Source organism: Meriones unguiculatus, chromosome 11 (genome assembly GCF_030254825.1).
Source record: "Meriones unguiculatus strain TT.TT164.6M chromosome 11, Bangor_MerUng_6.1, whole genome shotgun sequence".
In the NCBI taxonomy this organism is placed as follows: Eukaryota; Metazoa; Chordata; class Mammalia; order Rodentia; family Muridae; genus Meriones; species Meriones unguiculatus.
Genome location: NC_083359.1, coordinates 74,311,365 through 74,319,670, shown reverse-complemented (window position 1 = coordinate 74,319,670; position 8,306 = coordinate 74,311,365). Strand labels below are relative to the sequence as shown.

Genomic DNA, 8,306 nt, shown 5'->3' with positions numbered 1-8,306 from the left:
CAGGAACTGACGCACAGCCAGCATGAGAGAGAAAAGGAAAGAGAAGAGGGGTTGGGGAAAGGGGAAGTGCATCAGAGGCTGTCTGCCATGGGTCAGTAAGTTCCTTTAAGTGCTTCCGCTCGGTCCTGGACACCCTTTGTTCGTCTCTGCCACCTACACCTTTTGTAGCAGTTTCAGGTCAGAGGGACCTCAGCAGGCCTAGGCACACCCCTGTACTTGACCCTTTCCCTCTGGGTCTCAGACTGTTAACACACTTGTTTGTGGCCTCTGGGTGTAACCGAGGCTGGCCTGAACTCCCAGTGTTCTGGCCTCAGACTCCCAAATTCTGGAGTTACAGGTGTGCCGCCACTATACTAGCTGTTGTGTTTTTATTTTTAAATCTTGGCCGGGAAATAAACATGCTACCCATTTCTGAGGCAGGATGGGGCATCCCCGGTGTCCATCCGGTCTGAGACAACTTTAAGGGAATTCAGAAAGGCCCAGTTTCTTGCAATTATCATCTCCCCATCTGCCTGTGAGAGCTGAAGACATGGCTCCTACAGCGACTACTAAGGCGTTCACTAGTCTCTGTAAACACAGATTTAGGGTTCCTTTACTTACTGCATGGGCAAACTCAAAGTTAACACACACACAAAGGAAAAAAGACAATAACAACAGCCAAAACCAAACAAACTTTTCTGAGGGAAACCGAGGTAGAGTGTCTAAACGACGAAATCTGCTGAAGGCCAGACTTCTTGGTGGGTCGAGCCCTCACTGATGAGGGCCAGATGCATGAGTATTTCTAAGTCTTGTTTGCACCACCCGAAGGAACTCAACTTACAACAGGGGTTGTAAGATGGAAGACAGGAGGTTGAAAAGAGGAACGAATGTGTCCTTGCATAGGCTTATCTTTGCCAGGCCTTCCTGGTGGTCTCCTAGGCTTCCAGACTCACCCATGCAGTCTCCATCCTGTGTCCTTCCTCTCTGCACTCTAGATTACAGAGGGAATGTTCTCCCTTTGTCTCATCTCCTCCTAAATACTGACCATATTTCCTCTCCGTCTGCTTAGTTCTTGGGTCCCTTGAAACTTGGTTCACTGCTGTTTTGCCGGGAGCCAAAGCTATCTACGGAAGCCAAAGCCAAAGCTATCTAGTGAAGACAAAGGTATCTACGGAAGCCAAAGTCAAAGCTATCTAGTGGAGACAAAGGTAGTTACTGAAGCCAAAACCAAGTAGAGAGCAAAGGTCATTTAGTGGAGACCTAAAGCTATTTAGTGAAAGAGTTATCTAAGACCCTAAATCATGGGTGATAGATTGTGAGGACATCCTTTAGAGCATCCGTAAGATATTTTAAGAGAACATCCTTATGGTATCTTGCAGGTACAATAGTTAAGCCATGAAAGCACTCTTCCTGTCTCCTGCAGCAGCAATAGATTAACCTTCCCCCTTTCCTGCCTTCTCCCTATATAAGTTGGGTAAAAATTTCTAATAAACGGAAGCCTTGATCAGATGAACAGACTTGGCTTTCATTTCTTGCGTCTCTTGTCCCCTCCCCCCTCCCCCACCAATTCCTTCCACTCTCCTCCCTTAGGAATCCACGTTCAAGCCCCGCTGGTTGGGGCCACTGTTTAATCTCAGATCCTTGGCACTTACTCTTAAGAAGTGCCTGGCCTGGTGGCAAAGGCCCGCCACCCTAGCTTTTTGGAATTCTGAGACAGAAGGAGCCCCAATTCAATCCAGGAAGATCCTGTATCCTGTTTCAATATAAAACACAGTATTTCAATGCTAGATCTCTTGCCCAGCATGCATGATGGGAAATGACCCACAAGCAACTGCCACACCTAAAGTTCTGCCCAGTGGATAATCAGAACTTGACCACCACAGTGATTTCTCAGGATAACCAAGTGAACTGCCAGCTGCCCTGAAATTAGGCCTGCAGGCTGCAACCCGCCATCTTGTCTTCTTTCCCAACTCCTTCATCATCAGCCATCACCTCCCGTATAACAATCATTCTCCACCCATGGGGTTATCTATGCTCTTGTGTTTGAGGCACAGACCTCAAACCTCCTGGTAGAATCTGGGTTTGAGGATAACCCACCTTTCTGTCCTCAAGGTATCAGCAATCTGGCCTGGCTCAGTTATGATCACTTTCTTCTGTCCCTGTCACTACATAGGCTGCTCTGTCACACCACACATCATCAGTTCCTGTTGTGTTCTTTTTAAAAACTCTACTTTATCTGGGGTTCCTTAAAGCCTTGCCTTTCCACCACCTCCCCCAATCCTAGGTAAGAGAGAGAAGGTTAGTGGGAAGAGGCGGTGTAAGACCCTTTACTTCTCCTGGCTGTTTAGGGCCGATGGATTCTTTGGAGGCTATATTGACAGATGGAAGCGCTTTCCAGACGGAGGGGAAATATGGTCAGTATTTAGGAGGAGATGAGACAAAGGGAGAACATTCCCTCTGTAATCTAGAGTGCAGAGAGGAAGGACACAGGATGGAGACTGCATGGGTGAGTCTGGAAGCCTAGGAGACCACCAGGAAGGCCTGGCAAAGATAAGCCTATGCAAGGACACATTCGTTCCTCTTTTCAACCTCCTGTCTTCCATCTTACAACCCCTGTTGTAAGTTGAGTTCCTTCGGGTGGTGCAAACAAGACTTAGAAATACTCATGCATCTGGCCCTCATCAGTGAGGGCTCGACCCACCAAGAAGTCTGGCCTTCAGCAGATTTCGTCGTTTAGACACTCTACCTCGGTTTCCCTCAGAAAAGTTTGTTTGGTTTTGGCTGTTGTTATTGTCTTTTCCTTTTTTTTTTTTTTTTTTTGGTTGACTTTGAGTTTACCCATGCAGTAAGTAAAGGGACTCTATAAAACATTTCTCTGTCTGCCACCTGCTACACACCACATCTTCTCTTTCTGGGCTCTCATATTTCTATCTCTCAGAGTCCTAGACCAAGACCCTGTCTGTGCTGCCTGAGGGCAAGCTGTTACCAGCTGGCAAAGACCCTGAACTGCAGGAGGCAGTTATCAGCTGTGGACAAACTAAAAGACCACACTTGGGATTAAAATGAAAACATTTACATAACAGAATTGAGCTTATTTATTTATTTATTTATTTATTTAAAATTTATTTATTATGTATACAGTGTTCTGCCTGGATGCCAGAAGAGGGCACCAGATCTCATTATAGATGGCTGTGAGCCACCATGTGGTTGCTGGGAATTGAACTCAGGACCTCTAGGGAGAGCAGACAACTCTCTTAACCTCTGAGCCATCTCTCCAGCCCAGAACTGAGCTTTTAAAGAAACCAAAACTTCCCTTATAAGCGGCAAGTTAACATAGTCCCCTGACCATTTCTGACTAGAGCCCACTCCCTTCTCTATGCAGCTTTCACTGTTCCTGAAATCCACCCCACAACAGGTCACACCACATTTCTGAAGCGCTTTCCAGACTCCTCATAGGACAGGCAGGCCCTGCCTTGCGGTCCTCCCCTCACTCCAAGATCCCCATCCCTCACCGTGTCCCAGCTGCAAGGGCTATTTCCTTTGCTCCAGTGTCCCCCACCCAGCCCTGCTGCTTCTTAGGAATCTTTCACTTCACCAGCTGACCTCTGTGACCCCTGACTGTGACCCCCTGCTCTGTCACAGCAGACGGTTCCCTCTGATCACCTGTAGGCCCATTTATAATTATGTCCCCAGTGTAGAAAGACAGCCTGTTTCATGAGTGCTTCCCACTGTTAGCCAATGGCCTTTCAGCCACTCTTCCTCCCTAAGCATCCTTATGGCAGAACCCACCTTCTGTTCAGGTACCTGTCTCCTGAGCCAACGTGAGTCTTAAGTCACATCTCCCATACTACCCCATGGAGAGTGTTCTGATTGGTTCAGGCACAAATGCTGAGTTTCGTTCTGCTGAGACAAAGTTTTGCTACACAGCTCCGCTAGCCTGGGATTTGTAGTGATTCTCCACGTTTGCCTCCCAAGTGCAAGGATAAAGGCATAAGCTACCATCCCTGGATTTAACGTTTACTTATTTATCCTGTGTCTCTGTAGGTGTGTAAGCATGCATGTGCCACCACACACTTGCGGACTTCCAAGTGCACCTACAGGAGTTGTTCTTTATCCCTATGTCGGTCTCCTGTCTAAAGTGTATCCATCTGGTTCATCTGGTTTTCCATCGTATCTTTCAATTCTGTCATTTGTTCATTAAATTTGTGTTAAATATTAATGCCATGCATAGTGCTTTTAAAATCATCAAAGTTGTTTTATTTGGTTAGCTTATCATTTTAATCACAATGGGTGCCTAAGCCATGCTTATTCTTTCAAAGAATCTTCATATTAAGCACACAAGAGACCGGGAATTTTTTAAACTCTGTACACTTTAAACAACGTCTTATATGTTCCTAGGAGTACTTAGTAAAAATCTGTTGAATAAATAAATGAATAATTGATTGAGTAAACAATTGGGCTGGGCATGGTGGCGCATGCCTTTAATCCCAGCTTTTGGGAGGCAGAGGCAGGTGGATCTCTGTGAGTTCAAGACCAGCCTGGTCTACAAAGTGAGTCCAGGACAGCCAGGGCTGTTATAATGGGAAACTGAGCCTCCAAAAACCAACCAACCAACCAACCAAATAAACAAACAAAAAAGCTGGGACCTAGAATCTGCTAATTGGATTCTCACAATAAAATAGCTTTTTTTTTTTTCCTGAAGACTTTTAAAACAGGGTCTTGATAGGTATTCTTCCTTTAAAAAAAAAATCTTTTTGGTTTTTCGAAGCAGCCACCCCCACCCCACCCCACCCAGCTCAGGCCAGGCCGCTGTTGCTCCCTGGCTTGGGTTTTGGAGCCCTGCGCTTCTTTAATTCCATGGTTTACCCTTTTCTGCCCAGAGAATACTCTTCTGGTTTCCTGCTCGGCAGGGCCTGAACTTCTGGGCAGAGTGCCTGACAAAGCCCTGGCTCCCGCTGGACACAGAACAGCAGGGTATATGCTGGCCAGGAGGGCCCTCAACCTGTAGAGGCTGAGGGATTGCAGGGAGAACCTAGTGGCCAGGTCGGACTTGACATGTTTAACAGGCACCTTAGCAGTTTGTCCTAAGTCTAGAACCTAGCAGTTTCCACATTTAGTAAGATAGGTATCTCTAAGATTCTCTTCAGAGTCTTCTGAAGTAGCAACTAAACCTGTGTGAATGTTCTGAGGGTGTCTGCCAATGAATGGCGAAAAAAAATGAAGTGTAGATGACCATCCGGGTAGGTTCTCTCTCCTCTGTTTCTAGGTTCTGTTGTCTAGAGCATAACAAGAGGGTGGCTCATGGGCACTTTTGGACCACAGCATTTCCAGCTGGTTGGAATACAATGGACATACAAGCCAGGTCTGTGAAGTTCTAGCTCTCAGGAATCAGAATTTAGGTTTGAGAGAGGAGAGCTGTAGTTCTGCCATGCTCTGCCCTCCCTGAGGCCATGGAAGCCAGTCTGTAGACAGAGAACAAAGCAGGGGGCAGAGGTGGCAGAGACAGTGGACTGAGCAGCACCTAAGTTCAGCCTTTCCTGAGGCCCATCTGGTCTAAGCCCACGCCTTTATATTGTATTCAGCGTTCCAGCAAGCTTGGTTTTTATTTTGGTTTTGATATAGTGTTTTTCTTTGTAGCCCTGACTGTCCTGGAACTCTGTAGATCTGGCTGGCCTCGAATTCACAGAGCTCTGCCTGTCTCTGCCTCCTGAATATGCCACCACAGCCTGGTAGTAAGAATTTTGTTTTATGCTTGTTTGTTTGTTTTTTTAAACAAAATAAATGTTATGTGTCTTTCTTTTAATACCAGGTGTGGGATATGGGGCTGCTTCAGATTGTCCACAGCTGCTGACTATGATTTGTCTGGTGCTCTGGTGAGGGTGTGATTTTGCCAGCTGCAGATAGTTTACTCTTGGAACTCTGGGGACTCTTGAAAAGGTATATAATGCCCCCTCCTCAAGAGAGGTGGCTGCTGCTGCCCCCTGCTGCTGCTCTTGCTGCTCCTGCTGCTCCTGCTGCTGTTTCTGTTTGCTAGATTGCTGGTTGGAGATATCTTGACAATGAAGATCAATCCTGCCCCAAGGAACTCAACTGCCCTAATCAGTAAGAAGTAATCTAAAGACATCGACATCCATTTTTTTCCTTCTAACCTTCTTTTTCTCTTACCTAGTGTTCGGAGTTTGGAAGGGATAGAGGTGGTGTAGGAAGCTAGGAAAATGAACCCAATAAAGTAGCCAAAAGTCTGGCTACACTGCCTGGCAAACACATGACTGTTTCTTTTTCTTTTGAGACAAGGTTTCTCTGTAACCCAGGCTGTCCTGAAACTCACTCTGTGGATCAGGCTGGCCCTGAAGGTTAATGTATCAGGCAAGAATAAAACTACTACCACAATTTTGAGCCAAATTTGAAAAAAGCTTTAATTAAATATTGGCCAGGATGATAGACTCTGGCCAGGTCTGTCTTGTGTTCCAAGAAAATGGGGACAAATATTTTCAAAGGCTTAAAAAGGCAACCCCATCTCTCCTCACGTCACCACCAAAATGAAGCTGCTCCTGCTGCAGGGCGATGAGTGTTCCATCACGTAGATCAAGTACAACAGCGAAGGAGACCTTCTCTTTACTGTGGCCAAAGACCCTATTGTCAATGTGTGGTACTCTGAATGGCGAGAGGCTGGGTGCCTATCTGGGCCATACTAGAGCTGTGTGGTGTATATGGTGTATATATGGATGCTAGCTGGGACACCAAGCATGTCCTTACTGGTTCAGCTGACAACAGCTGGGACCTTGAAACAGGGAAACAGCTGGCTCTTCTCAAGACCAACTCAGCCTTCTGGACCTCTGGCTTTGACTTTGGAGGCAACATCACCGTGTTCTCCACCAACAAGCAGATGGGATACCAGTGTTTCCTGAGCTGCTTTGATCTACGGGATCGGAGGCAGATCGACACCAGTGAACCCTACATGAAGATCCCCTGCAATGATTCCAAGATCACCAGTGTCATTTGGGGACCCCTGGGGGAGTGCGTCATCGCAGACCATGATAGTGGCGAGCTCAAGCAGTATAGTGCCAAGTCTGGAGAGGTGTTGGTGAATGTTAAGGAACACTCCCGGCAGATCGACGACATCCAGTTGTCTGGAGACATGACCATGTTTGCCACCGCATCCAAAGACAACACAGCTAAGCTCTTTGACTCCACAAATCTCGAACATCAGAAGACTTTCCGAACAGAACAACCTGTCAGCTTGGCTGCCCTCTTTCCCAACTGTGACCATGTGGTGCTGGGCTGTGATCAGGAAGCCATGGACGTCACAAAAACCTCCACCAGGATTGGCAAGTTTGAGGCCAGGTTTTTTCATTTGGCTTTGGAGGAAGAATTTAGAAGAGCCAAGGGCCACTTTGGTCCTATCAACAGTGTTGCCTTCCATCCTGATGGCAAGAGCTACGGCAGCAGCAGTGAAGACAGTTACATCCGAATCCACTTCTTCAACCCACAGTACTTTGAGTTTGAGATTGAGTTTGAGTTTGAGGCCTGAGGCGCTGAATCTCCATCTACACCAAGGAGCCTGCTCACAGGTGTTAGACTCTTAGAAATAAGTTAGTGGTTTTTTTTTTTTTTTAAGGCAACCCTATAAGGCTATCATATTTCTCATCAGGTCCAATGAGGGGGAAGCATATGTCCTAATGAATTCCCTGACTTTGTAACTCCCACATACATGTGATGAAGAGTATTTGGTGACACTGGGTCAAACCAACTTGTTGAGGGAAGTGAAAACATCTGGCTTTTATCTCCCAGAAACAACAGCCTCCAGCATCTCAGGAAGCATCTGTCCTCAGGCAAGAGGTTTGCAGCTTAGAGTCATTTTTATTTCATAGATCTTTTAAGCACCTAAAACTTAACTTTGGCTTTCCCAGGAACTCACAGAGATCTGCCTGCCTCTGCCTCTCAGTGCTAGGATTAAAGGCGTGGGCCACTGTCCAGTTCAGAGGCTTGTTCCAGTCAATTTCGTTGTACGCCTCTCCCAGAAAAAAAAAATAATAGCACATACACACACACACACACACACACACACACACACACACACACTAGACAAGAGTCCGTGCTATGAGATTTTCAACCAATCGATTGCTGAAGAGAGATGAGAGCCTCAAACAGCACAGTCATGTATTACCCCAGGATCCTGCAGACTAAGAAGTGGGAAGGTAATTGAAACTCCCGGGGAGGGGGCCAGAGGCCCAGGGATGGGTGACAGATGGCTTCTCACCGAGAAACGAGGTAAGTAAAAAAAAAGACTAACCCCAGGATGAGCTGTGCTTTCAAAAACATTACGC

General features: G+C 46.6%; 1 pseudogene; it reads left to right on the top strand.

The window, feature by feature from the left end:
- The first annotated feature begins 6,518 nt into the window (after nt 1–6,518).
- Nucleotides 6,519–7,576, top strand: LOC110546201 (eukaryotic translation initiation factor 3 subunit I-like; annotated as a pseudogene).
- The last annotated feature ends 730 nt before the right edge of the window (nt 7,577–8,306 follow it).